The sequence below is a fragment of the Thermobia domestica genome, unplaced genomic scaffold (genome assembly GCF_964235325.1).
Source record: "Thermobia domestica unplaced genomic scaffold, izTheDome1.hap1.1 HAP1_SCAFFOLD_217, whole genome shotgun sequence".
NCBI classification, from domain to species: Eukaryota; Metazoa; Arthropoda; class Insecta; order Zygentoma; family Lepismatidae; genus Thermobia; species Thermobia domestica.
This window is the reverse complement of record NW_027655940.1, coordinates 204,416-223,831: the sequence shown is the minus strand read 5'-3', so window position 1 is coordinate 223,831 and position 19,416 is coordinate 204,416. Positions and strand designations below refer to the sequence as shown.

Below are 19,416 nucleotides of genomic sequence, written 5' to 3'. Positions count from 1 at the left end.
AATAGAGCAACCTTTCAAATGGTACCATTCACATCTCCTTATCATGTCCTTGAGTCGGAAAATTTTGAGAGAAATCGGGATTTTTCTTTGAAAATATTTCTTTTTTTTTAATTTTTTGAGCCCTTCTGGACCCCTACTGTGTTAATGCAGAGATCTAAAACTCAACTGGAAAACACTAAGGGGTGTATTAAATGCCTGTACAAAATTTCAAGCTTTTATCTTGAACAGTCAGGGCGGGAAAAATATCAATAATCCCCACAATGCCCCAGATTACTGTAAAATACCTTGATCTCAGGCAGAACATTTCCTGAGACATCCCTATATATCCTAGAATCATAGTTTGCCCTTTTTTATCTACAGAATAAAAATGCCTTTCAAACGGACCTTTCACATGCCTCCATCATGTATCTCAGGCGGGAAAATCGCGAAAAAAAAGGGATTTTTTAAACCACAAAATCTCTTTTATTTACCTTTTTGCCCCTCTGGATCCACCTTGTGCTAACGCAGAGATCTGAAAAAATATAATAAATAGTACTCGGTTGATTGAATGTTTGTACAAAATTTCAATCTTCTAGGTAGAAAGTAAGCCCGCCAAAAAATAATGAAAATAGGCCTAACAAAAAAAATTAAAGTTATGATGTCATCACCTCCTATGTCTCGACGCAGGAAGGCGTGAAACCATACGTAACGTGTTCTACAGTGCCTCTAGACTTGAAAAGAAAAAGTAAAAAGCTTTATTGGTTCTTTTTTAAACGAATAATGAAGACGCTACTTTAGTACCTAAAAATAGGTACTAGAACTCCGAACGGATTCATATTATGAGACAAGAAAAACTTTAACATTTGGATTGTAAATTTGGAGGTATCATGACTTCTTGAATCTACTGACCAAATTAAATTATATATTTATTTTATTTCTCACCTAGCTCAATATAATATGAATTGTATTTCTAATTTCTGTTTCTATCCTAGTCTGAAGGAAAACCTTCTTTGCGCACAGATTATAAATCTAGCATTGTGGCAACGTTGGGCAAAAATCTGTGTTCAGAAAGACCAACAGAGATCTGTGCGCAATTCGGGATCTATAGTGTGCGCAATCCTGTTGCTCCCAATTTTTTACAGTGTATTATAAATATTGTACTTTAAGATAGAGTAATGTTCCAGCTATAGCACAAGACACTGAATCATTTTGTTGTCTCTCCTGATATCGAAAAATGTAACAAATAAAGGAAAATATTTGATTCGTTTACAATGAGCACACAACATGGCACTTACTGTTAGATCTTACTAGAAGTGCTCCGTTTTATGAAATGTTTATTTGTATATGTAAAGTATTTTAAAGTAACGATCTTATTACGAAATAGATATATTGTTTGACCGTTTCTCGTGTTACGTTTCACATTTTATTTAAATATTAATTTACCTTTAAGGAAATAGATTTTGAGACGAAACTTGCGCAAAAGCGCCATAATGCGTTGTTGCCAAAATTGTACGTTTACTGTAATAGTCACAATAAGAAAATTCCTGGATTCTAGCGTTGCAGTTCGAGAAGCGAGATTGCGGTAAGGGTCGAAAACTAATTTCTCCATTAAGTATCCAAGCAGAATTCCATGATTACTTCCTTTATTATCTGGCGTCAGTAAACATTCGACATTATCTGGCAACGCCGCACTATTTAAGCAGCGCTTAGTATAGCACCGAGAACACGTAGTGATCCATCTTAATAAAAAACAAAACAAAGCAGTTCTCTTCTCAGTAATTTCTGAAGATCCAGTCAGTGGCGAATCGTAATGAGGCTCTGAGGCTGGACCTACCATGTTTACTACCGTGTATTTATTTATCCTTAGTCTCTTACAGAACAAAGTCACTAATTGAACATTTCAATTTTTCGGTAACAGAATAACAAGTTGGAAACACTCGGAGACTCTTCCGTCTGAGCCTCACCAGCTCGCTAGACAAACTTACGGACTATGCTGCTCAGGGAGTTAAGTTATTATCGCTGTTGATTGCACGTATTCGTGGGAAGGTGCGAAGCCTCGCCTTTGGGAGTGTAGTTTTTGGGTTCAAGATATCTTTCAATGCTAATCTATATTATAAAATTGAAAGTGACTATGTTTGTGACTCTTAATCTCTTGAACCGCCCGACAGATCTCGATCAAATTTTCAACGGTTCTTGACTGGGAGTGTTTTTAGCTATTTACTTTCACGGTAGAACTTAGAAGAGGGGGGAGGGAGACAAAAAATTAATAAAACTTAAAAACTCTTGAACCACCCGACCGATCTTGATAAAATTTTCAATGTAGATGATGTTTGGGACTGGGATGGTTTTTGTCTTTTGACTTTGACGGAGCAACGTCGGGAGGGAGTGGAGGGGTAAATATACAAAAATCAATAAATATAAAAATAAAAGTGACTATGTTTGTTAATTAATAACTCTTGAACCACCCGATCGATCTCAATCAAATTTTTAACATATATTAAGTTCAAACCTGCAAAGTATTTTATAATTTCATTTTCACAGTAGATCTTAGGGGAGGGGGAGGAGAGGATCGTAAATATGTCTAAATGAATAAAACTTAATAACTCTTGAACCACCCAAACGATCTCGATCAAACTTTCAACATAGATAACGTTCGGGCCTGGGATGTTTTCTTCATTTCACTTTTACAGTGCAATGAAGGGGAGGGGAGGAGGAGATATGTCAATAAAGTAAAAATAAAAGTGACTGTCTTTCTGACTTCATCACGCTTAAACTACCCGACCGATCTTAACCAAATTTTCAACATAGATGAGGTTCAGATATGACGTGGTTTTTATCATATCACTTTAACCGTAGAACTTTGGGGAGAGGGAGGGGAGGGGAAGGGTCATATATATAAAAATAAATAAAACTTAATAACTCTTGAACCACCCGACGGATCTCGATCTAACTTTCAACATAGAGAAAGTTCGGGCCTGGGATGTTTTCGTCATTTCACTTTTACGGTGCAACCTAGGGGAAGGGAGGATATATATAAATTTCTATAAGACTGAAAGTGACTATTTTTGTAACTTAATAACTCTTGAACTATCCGACCGATCTCAATCAAATTTTCAAGATACATGAGGTTTGGGTCTGAAAACATATTTGCAATTTCACTTTAACGGTAAATCCTATGGGAGGGGGAGGGGATGTAAAAATAAAAACTAATAAAACCTAATAACTTTTGAACCACCCAACCAATCTCTATCAAATTTTTAACATATATGAGGGTCAGGACTTGGGAGTTTTTTTATCGTTTCACTTTGACGAGCCAACGTAGCGGAGGGGGAGGGGGAGATATATATGTAAAAAAATAAAATAAAAATTACTGCCTTTGTTACTTCATCACTCTTGAACCACCCGACCGATCTCAATCAAATTTCAACATACATGAGATTAGGGGCAGGGATTGCTTTAGGCTATTTAGTTTGACAATACAACGGAGGGTTGGGGAAGGGGAGAGAAATTTCAAAATGATCAAAAATGACCGATATTAGTGTTTAATCCATAGTTTTCAGGGTCGATGAGAGAAACAGTGACACTTCTGATGCTGTTTTGAATGTAAGTTCAGCCCTGATAGTTGGGGAGGGGAGGGTACAACGTAGGGGTGGGGGATAAAAATTTAAGAATGATCGAAAATCACTAAAATTAGTGTCGAATCCATAGTTTTAGTAGTAGCTGAGATTGACAGTGACAATTCTGATGCCGTGTGTCGCAGCAAGGAGGAGGGGTGGGGAGCTATATATAATAATGATCGAAAATTACCAATATTAGTGTCTAATCCATAGTTTTTGGGATCATTCAGATGAACAGTGACATTTCCGATCCGGTTTAAATCTAAAATCACCCCCGTCACTTGGGGGAGGGAAAGATATATATATATATATATATATATATATATATATATATATATATATATATACATATATATGATCGAAAATTGCCACTATCAGTGTCCAATTTATAGTTTTTTGGATCCCTTAGATGAACAGTGGTACTTTCGATCCCGTTTAAATACGAATTAAAACCCAAAATTTGGGAGAGGGGAGGAAGAGATATTTACAAATATCGAAAATAACCTATATTAAAGTTGAATCCACATCTTTTGAGGTCGCTGAGATGAACGTTGACACTTCCGATGCCATTGCCCGCATCATGGCGGTGGGGGAAATATATATATATATATATATATATATATATATATATATATATATATATATATATATATATATATATCTATATATGGTCAAAAATGGCAGATACTACTGTTGAATCTATAGTTCTTGCGGTCGCCGAAATGAACTGTGACACTTCTGATTCTGTTTAAGTCCATTTTCAGCCCTGAAACTTGAGGTATGAGGAGGGATGACATACATTAAAATAATCCGAAATGAGCAATATCAGTGTGCATTTAAATTATTTATTTCAAGCCAGCGAAGCGGGTAATAATATATGCTAGTATGTTTAAAATGATTTCCTTAACACAGAGTAAGAAGTTTATTTGATTTCTGTTAGTGATAACTTGTGTAACTTAAGTAAGTTTATATACTTTCAGGAGTTATTCAGAGTAGCTGTTTTTTTTTTTTTTTCCTGTATGGGGCCTGGTCCATAATAGCTTTGTAGAATATAAGCATGATACATTAAACATATGTATAAATTTACCAAACTCTACCGTACATGATAAAATAACATTTGTGTGTAATTTTAGTTGAGTTTTCCATTTCATAGAGTCAGTGGAGTATTTATGATTTTGTTTCAGAAGACTTTGCTTGTTTCGGGAGGGGCTTTGTTAACTTTATTCCTGGAAATGTGAAAATTCTGCAATATATATATAAAACAATAAAAAGTTGCGATAAAATTTCGGTGACTGCTTAAACCCGGAAGCAATCCCCTTGAGTATGCCACTCCATTGAATACAATATTAAATGTGTTGCGTGGATTCAAATGAAGTTCCTTCTGAGCATTAACATTTTTACTGAAGTCATTATCATGTGATGCATTAATTAAAGGCAGTATTGCACTTACTTTAAAGTGGGAGATGCAAGTAATAAACGCTTATCCAAGAAATTTGACAGCTAACTGTAAGAATGTACTTTCTTTTTCTTTCCCTTCATTTTCAAATACGTAGGAAATGAAAACAGCAAGTGAGAAAGATATTCCGCTCATTCCGCCTGCAAATCCCACACAATAGAAAATATGAACTGCACTTCAAAATATTTGTAGTGGAGCTAAATGGGAATATTGCATTAATACATTTTGTATGTTTTCCTCATGTAAATATTTAATAATAATAATAATAATAATAATAATAATAATAATAATAATAATAATAATAATAATAATAATAATAATAATAATAATAATAGGTGTCGTACAACTCTTGTCCTTTAAGCAAACATTTAATAACCAAGAGAACACCATTACTAGTATACCAAGACGAAAATATTTAAAATGGAAATACTATAGTTTTAGGGGAGCAGAACTCCCACGGAGCTCCTTCGTGGCTAAGCGGTTAGCGTTTGCGCCTTTCGCGTGGGAGTCCCCGGGTTCGATTCCCGGCAGGAGCTCATGTGCTTCGTATTCCACGTTAATCAGTAGGTCGACGTCTCATATAGCCTCTCTGCTGAACGGGACGTTAAACTCAAAATCAACTCAATTCATGACTCCCACGAATTTGCAACTCTGATTGTAGCGCTTTGTTTAAGAATGTGCGGGATGTAGGTGTGCGTGTGACGTAAGTATTTATATTTCGTAAACAATTCAGGAATATTCTTGCGTGCAGTGTCGTCAGAATGCTCCCGAAATTCATTTTGTCAATGTTCATCTGAAAATAAGTACGTTATTAAAGAGTGTGGGCCAATACCGAAACTAAACATTGCGGAGAAAGATGATACCATGGTAAGAAAATTTTGTACACACTGGTATACAAAATATGAATGCCTCACTGGTTACAACAATAAAATGCACTGTGTTATTTGTCTGATGTTTGGTGGTGATTCTGACCATTTCCATTTGGTGAATTCAGTTTCTGAAAATAATTGCTAGGACTGGATTCAGCACCAAGATCCATATCTCATATGACCCTTTCCCCGTATATTCTTTTTACCCTAAGACCAACATTGCAGCTTTAAAGATGTAACTCATGATTCACATTACGCCTATTCAGTGGCCTCATAGCCAACATTTGACCTTAATCCTTCTACTCGTTTCAAAATTAACATGGCATTTCTAGATATTTTCTACGTTCTATCTTTGCACTTTGCCCTCATTTATCTCCCACCCTGTACACGATCTGTCACTAAACACCCTCTTTTTCTCTGTTTCTTTTGGAGTTGAATCCAGTGATAGCAATATTTTCAGCATTTAAATTTACTAAATCGGAATAGTCCCTTCTGAGTGGTCGAAATAAGGGATTGTCCCATTAAACATAGATTTGGTAGTTTTTCGTTTAACTCAATAAGGAAAATAGAATTCAGACTAATTTTAAACATTTTATGATACATCAAATGTTATTTGTGTGACTAGTTTATAGGGCCTATCCTACTTGTGGGATTACGCTTCGCCACTGGATCCAGTACATGTTTCTTCTATATAAAAGAATATAGTTTTAAAAAGTCAGTAGTATTATTACAATGTGCTATGTATAAACTCTACACGAGGAACATCTCACTTTTTGGATATTATCTCATTTCTCCCTAGTTGATCAAATTGAGATCTAGATAGTGAGAAAAAGTAATAATGGGTTAATTTAAAAAGTATCAATTTAGCTTCGTTTTTAGTAGCGAACTGAAAGTATTTTAAATTTAATTCATAAGGTTGTACTTTGATTGCCTGTACAACTGTTCGTACATATCATGTATTGCTATCCTCGTATAGAACTGTATGATTGGTTAAAAAATTAATGAATTTTAGACAGTGGCGGCCCTTGAGAGAAATTTGATCAGTAAAAATTCAAATTATATCGCAACAATCTAAAGGAAGAAACCTACATAGAGCTTCAGAAAAGTGAATACCAGAATTAAGAAGTTAAGTAAGCTTTCTTACCCAATCCTGGAGCAATAAAATTTAATGTTTTTACCCATTTGACTTCCCTCAAGTGGCGCCATTGACAATAGCTTGTTTATATTTTTATACTATACTGTACTTATATAGACACAGAATTAAATTCTATTTTGATCAAAAGACCCAATATATTTCAGGTAAAATTTTTCTTATAGGTCTTATATCTGGAGAACTACGTATAGTGTAGCCAAACCCAAACTATTACTTAACGCAGTATGATGTCCTTATTCCGTAGAAAATACGAAAACTTGATTTAGGAGCCATTCAAAAATTTTTGGCCCCTGATCCAAAAACTAATTAATGCAATTATTGTAATCTTTTCATACATTTTTTTGATCATACCTAAAATTTTTGACCAAGATCGCATTTTTAAATGCATTTTTAAAAATTATTCCTAACATTCTTGTTTGCCTCCCTTTCTGTATGATCCGAGTTTTCGATAATTCGAATAATAATGACCCCACATGACACTAATTAGTGTCGTTAAACAAGAAACAAAATCAAATTTAGCACCGAAATTGTAGTAGAAAGTACATCAAACAAAAGAATGAAGTCCACTTTTGGTTATTTTGCATTATTAATTTATCTCAATTTACGCATAACAATTTTAGTGTTGCTTGCATTCGACATAAGTGTCTTTACTCGTCTAAAATCCCTGAACCAATGTGATAGTTTGCAGTATAGCGATCTATCAAGTTTCGCTATATACAGTACGTTTCTTTTATTATTATTATTTCATAGCTTCATTAATGTAAATTATTTGTGTATTGTTTCAAGTAATTAACATTGTTGACGTAGTATGTTTTTCTTGTTTCTATATATGTATGACAAACCAGTCTTATTGTTATTATTATATTTTTAGCATAGTAATGTTTGAATAGTTAAGATTCTGAAAACAAATTATTAAGGTACACTAAAAAACAACAGAAAGGAAAAAGAAAAGAAACCGAATTCTTGAACTACTAAATTCAAGCGATTGTTGCCTTCTACATACATGTATTATCTGTCAGGAAAGTAAATGTACACCTATTTTTCGAGTCTGGCATTCCTGCGCTCCATCCGTGCAGAGTATGAGAATTAAATCAATCAAATGTTTACTGAGGGGCAAAAAGAAAAGTTTAATCTGAATAAGACATTGCAGAGGAGCACAAGCTGTGAATACGAATAGTGCATAGTGTATATAAAGGACGACACCGAAAGAAAAAGCCAGAAACAGCTGTTAAACTTAGAAAAAAGAGTAAAAATTGTCGAAGTGGGAACATACAACACAATTACATCAAATACGCCGACAACTAAACGTTCACCACGCCATGATCTTGGTGTAGTGGTTAAGATGCTGGCTTACAAATGAAAAGGACGCGAGTTTGAATCCACGTCAAGGACGTTTTTAAAAATTCTGTTAATAATACATACAGCTCATGAGAGATGGTAAAAAAAGGTCGTATTTAGTCTTTCGTAGCAATTATTATTAGTAATGTTTAGTACTGATAATACTTTTTGTCTTTGCGTATTGCTTTTATTCTCTTCTTAATTTTGAAAGAGAAGAATATCCGAACAAATGCCACCAAAATTCCTCATATTTTGAATGTAAAGAATGTTCCTTATGTTTCTGTGTTCGTGTCTCTGTCGTTATAAATTATTAGAAAAAGCAAGTTGAACGAGTGAAGCAAGTAAAATTATCAATAAGTAAGTTACTGAAACACGTTTGGTGAGTCAGTTAAGAGAAAAGTGGACAAAGCACTGACTTTTCACGCCGTCCATGCAAATTCGAATCAATCTCGGCTTGTTTTTTTATCCATTTGAGAGAAAGTATTGTTTCTTTTCGCTACAGCTAATCACTCTTTTCATATTTTTCGCTGTCGTTCACAGTTAAAGTAACTGACTATTCTTATTCTTTTACGAATGATGGATCTTCTCTTTGGCTTCATGTCAAACATGCACACGTAATGAAAAACGCTGTCGATAATAATAATAATAATAATATCAAATATTACTAGCTAACTCGTGTGTGTATTTCGACAATATAATTTTATATTATTATGTGGAAATAAGTAAGGCTGGCTGGCGCCCCCCCCCCCACTAATTTTTTTCGATGAGCCTTATGGGTCCACAGTGTCCAACGTTGGTCCCATCTCACTACCACCTCCTGTTCTCTCGATATAAGTTATCGACATTTTGCCTAAAGAGGGCTCTGCCGTGGCTCCATGACTACCCATGACAATGACTCTTCGTTCATTTTGCATTGAAATCGCTTATTTTTCTGATTACTATGAGTGCATACTGTCCAACGTTGCTCCCATCACTCTACAATTTCCCGTTCTCTCGATATAAATTGCTAATATTTTGTTTGTAAGGGAGATATGGCGTTACAATTATTACGTTTGAAGAAGAATTGAGGAAGATATTGCCTTGCCACAAACAACAGCTATTATTATTATTATTATTATTATTAATAATAATAATAAAATAATAATAATAATAATAATAATAATAATATTTTACTTACCACTAATGTTGCCTACTTTATTTGCAATGCAATGTGTTACTAAAAAGCAAATCAAATAACACTCCTCGCCATTCACGCTCCCGAACTTGAAATACATGATTTACATTTCTCTGTGTTAGGGGAAAGCACATTTATTATATTATTCTTTCAAATAACACGTTTCACAAATTACTTCACTTTTAATGTGTAATTCCATATCGTCACTAATAATCATCTTGTTCCGATAGAGAAATAACCCCCCACCTGCAAACAAACAAACAAAAAAAAGCCTGACCGTAGCGAAAGGGCGTGAACCTTCTTTATGGGATTAATCGGGTCCAATATTTCAATAAGTCCCTGCACACAAATATCTCATTTAAAGAGGAAAAGTTATTCAAACTTTCTGAATACCTATTTATGGGCGAAATTTGGTTCCCTTGGAAGTTTTTAAGAGTTTGAAGGCCCGCCATTTTGAACATTTTCATCTGTTTATTCTGGTTAAAGAACTCATCAAGATATTTCAACAATTAATGTTTGTGCCAAGCTTTGTCTCAATCCGCTGAAAATTAGGGTGGTTATGGCATTCACAAATAGCGTTATATATATATATATATATATATATATATATATATATATATATATATATATATACAGATAGATAGATAAATAGACACACAGAGGGAGAGAGAAAAGGTGTTTTGCTCCCTACTCGCACCTGTGGTGCATCAGAGCTAAACCGGGCCCCTTTGCAAAACGTATTGACCAGCCTAACCTAAACACAAACCACTTAATTGCTAACGTAGAAACGTGGTCGGGAGGTGTAAAACATGTAGAAATTGTACTTTTAATAACCATGAGTATGGATTCGAACACTCCACTTCCATGTTTTTCTTTTTACTTTTTGCAGCTACATCGGAACGTTCAATTTTTATTCTTTACTAATTGCAAATGGCGTTTACATTCAAAATATGAGGAATTTTGGTGGCATTTGTTCGGATATTTTTCTCTTTCAAAATTAAGAAGAGAATAAAAGCAATACGCAAAGACAAAAAGTATTATCAGTACTAAACATTACTAATAATAATTGCTACGAAAGACTAAAAACGACCTCTTTTACCATCTCTCATGAGCTGTATGTATTATTAACAGAATTTTTAAAAACATCCTTGACGTGGATTCGAACTCGCGTCCTTTTCATTTGTGAGCCAGCACCTTAACCACAAAACCAAGATCATGGCGTGGTGAACGTTTAGTTGTCGGCGTATTTGTTGTAATTGTGTTGTATGTTCCCACTTCGACAATTTTTACTCTTTTTTCTAAGTTTAACAGCTGTTTCTGGCTTTCTCTTTCGGTGTCGTCCTTTATATACACTATGCACTATTCGTATTCACAGCTTGTGCTCCTCTGCAATGTCTTATTCAGATTAAACTTTTCTTTTTGCCCCTCAGTAAACATTTGATTGATTTAATTCTCATACTCTGCACGGATGGAGCGCAGGAATGCCAGACTCGAAAAATAGGTGTACATTTACTTTCCTGACAGATAATACAGGGTTCATTATGAAAGTAATCAGCATGACGCTACCCTGACTCAACAATCCACCGCAGCGCGCGCTGCCGGCGCGGAAAAAGTAGTTGGTGGTCTGTCATTCCAAACGCGCCCGGAGTCAGTCTGCTGCGAGCAGTGACAGCGTGTGAATGTCGATCCCCGTGAAGCACGTTTTTACAAGTTGTAACACGGCATGATGGATGGTTCGCTCGAACAACGCTACGCCATAAAATTTTGCGTCAAGTTGGGTAAGAATGCTACGGAAACTTACCAGATGCTGAAAGAGGCCTACAACCAGGAGTGTTTGTCGAGATCCCAGGTCGGAAAATGGCACAAGTCGTTCAAGGAGGGTCGGGAGGATGTCGCCGACGAGCCCCGTTCTGGACGCCCAACAACGGCCAGGACCGACGACAACGTTAACCGCGTGCGTGAAGTGTTGCGCTCAGACCGGCGTGTGAGCATTCAACAAATCGCGGACACCCTAAACATATCAACATTTGCGGTACATGGGATAGTGACCGAGGACCTGCAAATGCGAAAGGTCTGTGCGAAGCTTGTGCCGAAGGTGTTGACGAACGAACAAAAAGAACTTCGAGTTTTGCGCTGCAAGGAGTTGTTGGCATTATCTGAAAGTGATCCAGACTTTTTAGCCTCGTTCGTAACTGGAGACGAATCCTGGATGTTCGAATACCATCCAGAATCCAAAAGGCAGACTGCGGAGTGGCACACTTCATCCTCCTCCGCCCTAAAAAAGCGCGCATGAGCAAATCCCGAACCAAAACCATGCTCATTGTCTTCCTCGACGTTCGAGGAATCATCCATTTCGAGTCTGTGCCACCAGGACAACCTCTCAACGCAGGATTTTATCTAGAAGTGCTCAAGAGAGTGAAACGCAGGGTCGCCCGCGTTCGAAATGACATCAAAGACTCAATGAAACTCCACCACGACAATGCACCAAGTCACACTGCCTTCACCGTCGTCGACTTCCTGGCCCGGAGCAGAAGTCCAGTGGTCCCCCTCGCCCTATCGTCCTGACCTAGCTCCTAGTGACTTCTTTTTGTTTCCCCGTTTGAAGAGATACCTCAAAGGAAAACATTGGGACTCCGTGCAGAACATTCAAGCCCATGTTACAAGGTTTTAAAAGCCATTCCAGCCGAGGACTTTAAAGATGCTTTCCAGGCGTGGAAAACACGTCTCCAGAAGTGTATCGATGCAGAAGGAGTGTATTTGGAGGAATTTTAAAGATTTGTAACAATCGGAACAATAAAACAGTTTTTCCAAAGCAATGCTCATTACTTTCATAATGAACCCTGTATATAACACCCATTCAAAGATCACTATTCAATACTCTTTGTTGCTTTTCCTTATTATTATTATTTATGAACTGAAGTTTGTGGCTAGATTCTTAAGAGATATCTGTAACCAGACGCGCACCCAGAAATTTTTGTGCAGGGTGTCGAAATTTGAGAGGGATATAATATTGCAAGACACAGACACGACGTTATTCCGCACCCGAGTGAACGATAAATAATTTCCAATAGCGGAAGTAGTAGGGGCCTACATCCCCGGAACACTTTTTTATATTTTGCTTTTGAAAAATGAGTACATTTGTGCTATGTCAATTCAAAAAGTAAGTTCCTGATAACCTGATATTTTAATTTCATACTGTAAAAGTTACATAGGTATTGCAATAATACCAAGAGCCAGAGCAATTTTAACTGAGCAAGTCATGTCATCTCTTGGTACGGGGCATGTACTAAAGGGCTTAATTATTATATCTAGGGACAATCATAAATCTGATGATAATCGATTATTTCTAATTAATTTGTTTGTTAAATGAAACAATAAGTAGAATACAGAAATCATAGCTTGCTTCCTCATTCTCAAGAGGATGGAAATTTTTGCATTGTCAAGTAAAGTTGTAAATAGTTACATAAAAGAAATAGGGTCTAATATTGCAGTTTTAACACATTATTTGCTGAAATGGCATTCAATGAGTATGGAAGAGGCATATTACATACAAATTCATAAGTTTTAGGGCTACGTCAAATAGCTGTCATTTGGTACTTGGATCGTTCTATTTATAAATAAAAGTAAATTTAACGTAATGAGTGCATAATAAATTAAAATCATCAGAATTTAGAAGCAATACATAGGTATCTTAAATATGCAGGAACATTTACTTGTTACTTCTTGGAGCATTTATTCGTGTATAAAAATGATTATTTCTTTGTTCGCAAAGGTTTGTGTAATTGAGCCGCAACACTAGTAAATGACAACGATTTATTGTAAAACTTAAGGGGGTAGACTACTAAATAATTTTCAAAAGCTAACATTTTTTCTTTTGCCAGTTTTTCGTAAGTGAAAAGAGATAATCAGAAGAATCTAAGAATCAGAAGAATTTTCAGTATTGCCATCCACAGTGGAAATTACAGTGTGACCAGAATTTGAATTACCCAAAACCCTAGGTTAAGGTAGCGACACTATCACGAATGAACTTAATGGTAATTAATGAACTTAACGGTAATTAATGACTTATCATGTTGTCTACGTTCCTTGTTAACTACTTTTTAAATAATATTTGTGTTTATTTTGTAATAACTTACATAACTTATTACAAAATAAATAAGTTATTACAAAAGAAATACAAATATTATTTAAAAAGTAGTTAACAAGGAACAAAGACAACATGGTAAGTCATCAATTACTGTTGAATTCATTTTTCTAGTCGCTGCCTTAACTTAGATTTTTGGGTAATTCAAATTATGGTCACACTGTAGTTTCTATGGATGGCAACACTGAAAATTCTTCCGATTCGTATTTTTGGGTGTAGAATAACATTATCTATTATTATGGTAAGTTATATTTCATTATCTCTTTTCACTTACGAAAAACGGGCAGAAGAAAAATTGTTAGGTTTTGAAAAATATTTAGTAGTCTGCCGCCTTAAAATGAAAACATTTTACACTTTACTTTAAATACAGAAATGAATAAATATTAGCCGATTTTTAAAAAGTTATAATTTTAAATTATGTGATTGTTTGTTCGCTCAGAGTTTCATGAGTAAAACAGTAATAAAAAATAATGATAGAGTAGATTTTAAGTAGTTATTTAGTAGCAACAAAATATAGGAAATATACAATTTTAAGCAAATTTCTGATGTAATAGATTTTCACTGAACTGTTACATGATAGTGTCGTGTTAGGAGAACTTGAACAGAGGATGAATGCGGGCTAAGAGGGACTCAGAAAGAAATATTAAAACAAATATTATAACAAGGTCTTCTAAAGAATTCTTCCAATTTTCAGAACTAAGGGGCCATGGCCCCTCCCAGGAAAATACCCTAGTTACGCCAATGACCATCTGAAACTAATTAAGTGTTCTGTACAAATATTGTCTATTTTCCTAAGAACTTAATTAATTTGATTTAATTTCTCTGTACTTTGAACGTCTCATGTAACATTTTACTGGATGAAGTGTTAAACTTTGAAACCCCCAACTACGTCACTCCTCCTACATTCTGGTTATAATTTGTTTTGTTGGTCGCCAAGGCGATTGTAATAAGCCTAACGGATTTAAATGATTTATGAAGGTATTAAAGTTTTAAAAGGCAATGGACTTCTGAAATTATATTTTGTTTTCTTTTAGTTATATGACCGTGTCCAGAACGGAGGATGAGGACGAGTGGTTTTCAATTTAAAAAGAATGACACGAAATTACCTTTTCTAAGGTAATTTCATGCTATTGTTTGCTTGTACTATCAGAAATTCGAAGTTAACAGTAAATTGGAACTAGGCCGATTCATATTCAATTACGCCGAATAATTGAATATGAACCGAAACCCTCCTTGGTAAGCTGCGAATTGATATGAATGTACTAATCATATTTCAGAGTGAATTTCTAATTAAATGGTACCGTTAACTTAAATTACCGTATTCATTATTTTCTTCTATCATGATGATGCACCACCTCATGTTTTATTCATTAGGCTTTTGATGGTAACTCTGTTAAATGTTGATATTTATTGATTTCCAAGTTTAAAGTAATTCTGTTGACTTGTCATAGATTACTAGTATCACACCAAAACTATCTTATTACATATTCCTAAATTATACTAAACACTAAAGTCAAAAGTCAGGTACTACTCACTACTAATACATGTTGAATCAAGTAATTCAATTCCACAAAACATTTTAATAGACGAAAGATTCATTTTTAACATACAAAAAAGATTGGAAGAAAAGAAAAAAATTGTATAACGGAATATAATAAAATTCAAAAGCAAGATTTTAAAATTTTATCATTCGCAAAACATATTTAATTAATAAGTTTTAAGAAATCGGTATTACATTTGAGATTATTAAAGTATCCAACACATCGGTAACCAAATTATTAAAACATAAGTGAAATTTATATACATAGATATATTACACATTTTAGAAAGTTTCATAGCTTTTGCGTATGTGAAATTTAATAAGCACGTCTAGAAAACAAAATCTGTTTTTTTAGCTCCACTATCAGTGTGGCGTTACGATTGATACTATACGAAGAATGGTTGATAATAAAACGTCCAATAATGAACCATTTCCTTTAAGATACTTGAAAGGGTTTCAAGTTAGCAAAGTAACGAAAAATAATAATAATAAAACAAAATCCTTGAAGAGGTTAGGATTAATTAGAACGTTGAGTTTCTTCGCTCACATCCACTTAAAACTTAAATCGTTGGATAAAAAAAAAAATCTATATCGGGTCCTATGTCGATTAGATTGTAGTTCAAAATTTCACTAAGAGTACACAGCACACTTTCATAATTGTATATATATATATATTTCCCTGCTTCTGATCAGCGCTTCAACTGATCTGCTTGAAGGAACCTTATCGGTTTACTTATACGTATCATACCTGAAGAAAATTTGATTTCCACACAGAAATCATAAGTCTCATCCGGGAATAGCATAATTAGTCATTATGAGGAATTTTAAATGATGGATTGTAGTCTAATATTTTACTGCTTCCACTTAACATAACGACCGCAAAACTTCTTAGATCAGGATATATATATATAGAGAGAGAGATATTTGGGACAGCTTCTTAACTTTGATTTCAATAAGTTGGAAAGATATAATTTGGTATTCCTGAGTGCTTGGTTTAGTATGTTACTATTTTGCTTGCCACCACTGATTTTTTTTTTAAATCACTATTTCACTGAGAAGTTGATGCATAACTATGTCTCTTCACCCAATTTACAAAATTTTAACAGTATTGAATGATACGTATGCACAAATATCGTACTTGAATTGTATTAAAATCAGGAAATGTATATTTAAAGAAAAAAAAAAGTCGAACAAAATATGGCTAGCACCCCAGATGGCAATTCGAACAATGTACTGGTAGGTCGGGACTCGACGAAAATCATGTAGAATCGGTAAATACAGGGCTAACTTTACATTTCTCTACTTATTTCAAACATTTCGTAATGATTAATTATATATATTTTTCATCGTAACATTACAATTCCCTGTAATCATATAATATATGCGTCACAATTCAATTTTATTTTCAACCCTATTTCCACTGCGTACAACATATTTATATAGAATGCTCTGTGGCGCTAGGAAGCTTTACTTCATTATATATGTTACAAAATGACTTTGGGTGAACAAAATTATTAAAACAAGGCTACTTCAAAATTAGGTATATGAGTAAAAGAAAAAAAAACATAGTATTTGTAAGATCAATAATTTTCTCCAAATGCATTCAAATGTATCGACAACTGTAACAAGTTTGAGGGGAGAGAACAAAATCAAGTTTTATATTGTGATTCTTCCTACACAGAATGGGTATTTGCACTCAGCTCAACGAGGAAATACGATGTCAGTTAAGTTATATCGCAAAAAACCGGAAAGAAAGAAAAAAAAAACAAGTGTATTGAAATGTTAATCTGCCACTGAATAACCCAGCTCGCCATAATCCAGACACACGACCGAAGAAGGTAGCAGATAGGCCCGAAACGTAATCATTGAGTATAATATATATATTGTGTACAATACAAACCAATGTATAAACAGCAAAAAAAAAAAAAAAAAAAAAGTTAACAACCACTACGAATTGACGCTCAAACTTTTATATAGATATATTAACATGTTTAGGGAAAATAGGGGGATATTACAATAAAAAGATAGGTTAGAACAAGAAAAGTCAGGAGTCAAGAGAAATTCAGGCGAAGTTAGTTAGTTGAGAGTAAACGAAACTGCGAGTCGTTTTTTTTTTCCTCAAAAGCTTAGCAACTATTTTAAATACCAAATATATTTTCCCCTACTCCAAAAATATCGCTAGCATTAATTTAGACAATTTCCCAACTCGTAGTCCTCGTTAATCCTCAACACATGCATAAGTTTCAAGGTATGAAGAAGAAGTAAGAAGTGGACATTGTTAGTTTCCCACGCTAAAAAAAAAAACATTTAAACATTCGCTGAATATCCAAACTATTTCATAAACTCCGAACGAATACCGCCCCCAAATATCGGGCGGATTGAAATGTCCCGACATGACCGCTGGAATTGCTGTGTCCTAGCATGGAAAACCAAGAGAAAACACCCTAGGCGTTACCCTTAGGTTCCCCGCGCTCTAGTCGCTGTAACCTGCCAGAAACGTCCATGTCGGTTACGGCCGACTACATCGGAAGGTTGGGTTTGCCTGTTTAATTTTGGAATATTCTAAAAAAAAAAAATCGTGGTAGTTTTAAATGTCCGTAGAAGACAGGAAAATAGTAAAGCACTGACTCCAATCTAAGAAAATAATAAGAAATACTAATAATAATAATTCAAAATTCCGACATTTTGGGAAAGAAAACTGCCAAAAATCCCAAAATGAGCTCACAAAGACATGCTCGCTACAGACATGCGCCGCGTTTCTAGAACGTAAGAGGAAAAAGGGAGCGGCGTGTTATCTTATGGTAGTGGTAAGTCAATAATAAAGTTTGAACATCATCTCTATCGATTTTCTCCTTGCATTTAACAGATTCCGAAAGTACGAAAACGAAATCGCAAGAAAAAAACAACAATTTGCATCCTCCCAAATCAACACACACACACACACACACAACACGTTGTCTACTGCACGCCAGAAACACACCACGCAAGTCAGCCGCTTGGAATAATGTTTGGACTTCGGGATAAAATATTTCTTTGCCGTTCGTCAGAGAATAAAGACCATAACTTTCATAAAACAGTTTTAGTTGACCATCCGCATTAGTGAAATGATATCATGGACTTGTGCCTAAAGAAAGTGGTAGGGTAAAAAAAAATCCATATACATGAAGTGTATATACTGATGAAACCTACTTTGAACTATATCTGAACAATTGTCAGTTCAATTAAGAAAGTTCACTATTATGCTGTTGGTTTCTACCTAAAATCTAAATTTCCTTCACTGCAACTTCTTACCTAATTCAACTAAATAAGCTTCCTTTCCCAACGCGTACCGAATTATTCAATTTTGTCAGCAACAAATACAGTTAGCGCAAGACGCCGAAATATCACGCACTCATCATTACACATATACTTCCATTAATCGTGGCCTATACTCAAAATACCATGGGGTCTTTATCAATATTCTTATAAATTATCATTGGTGTTGGGCCCAAGAGTCTCTCACTTGTCGATAAAACATTTATATTTATATTTATTTATTTATATTAGTATTACATTACGTTACGGCCACAACACGGTCAAACACATTTTGACTTTATTTACTTTTACACCTATAGACCGCCACGAAACTATACTTTTTTTTTTTTTTTTTTAATGTGAGTAAATGTTAGCCAGGTAAGTGACATGGCTAGCATTTACAACACGAAAACACGCTCTCACTTTTCTGCAGTCTTGAAATAATTGGATTTGCTTTAACTGGATTTGCTTGAAATAACTGAATAATACTCACTCCCAACACATTATACTTAAATTTCTACATGAAATTACCTACAGCATATCAAGATTAAAACTTCATATTTAAAATAACCCAAGACCACTTTTTTTTTTTTTTTTTGTTGGAGCGTATAACTGCATATTAGCAGCTACTTATCAAACACCTGCGTGCAGTTAGCCCCCCCTCATTCTAAATTTAAAATTATTTTTATGTCAATCGTTTGATCATCGTTTGATCAGGTATGATCAACCATTTTTAACGTTTGATCAGCTTTACTAACATAAATATAAGCGATATTTAGTAGGGGGGGCTAACTACACGCTAGCCCCCCCTTCACTTCAGATTCGAAATTTTTCGATGTCAATCGTTTGATC

General features: G+C 34.7%; 1 pseudogene; it reads left to right on the top strand.

Moving 5' to 3' along the window:
• Window positions 1-11,312: 11,312 nt before the first annotated feature.
• Window positions 11,313-11,879, top strand: LOC145676564 (protein GVQW3 pseudogene; annotated as a pseudogene).
• The last annotated feature ends 7,537 nt before the right edge of the window (window positions 11,880-19,416 follow it).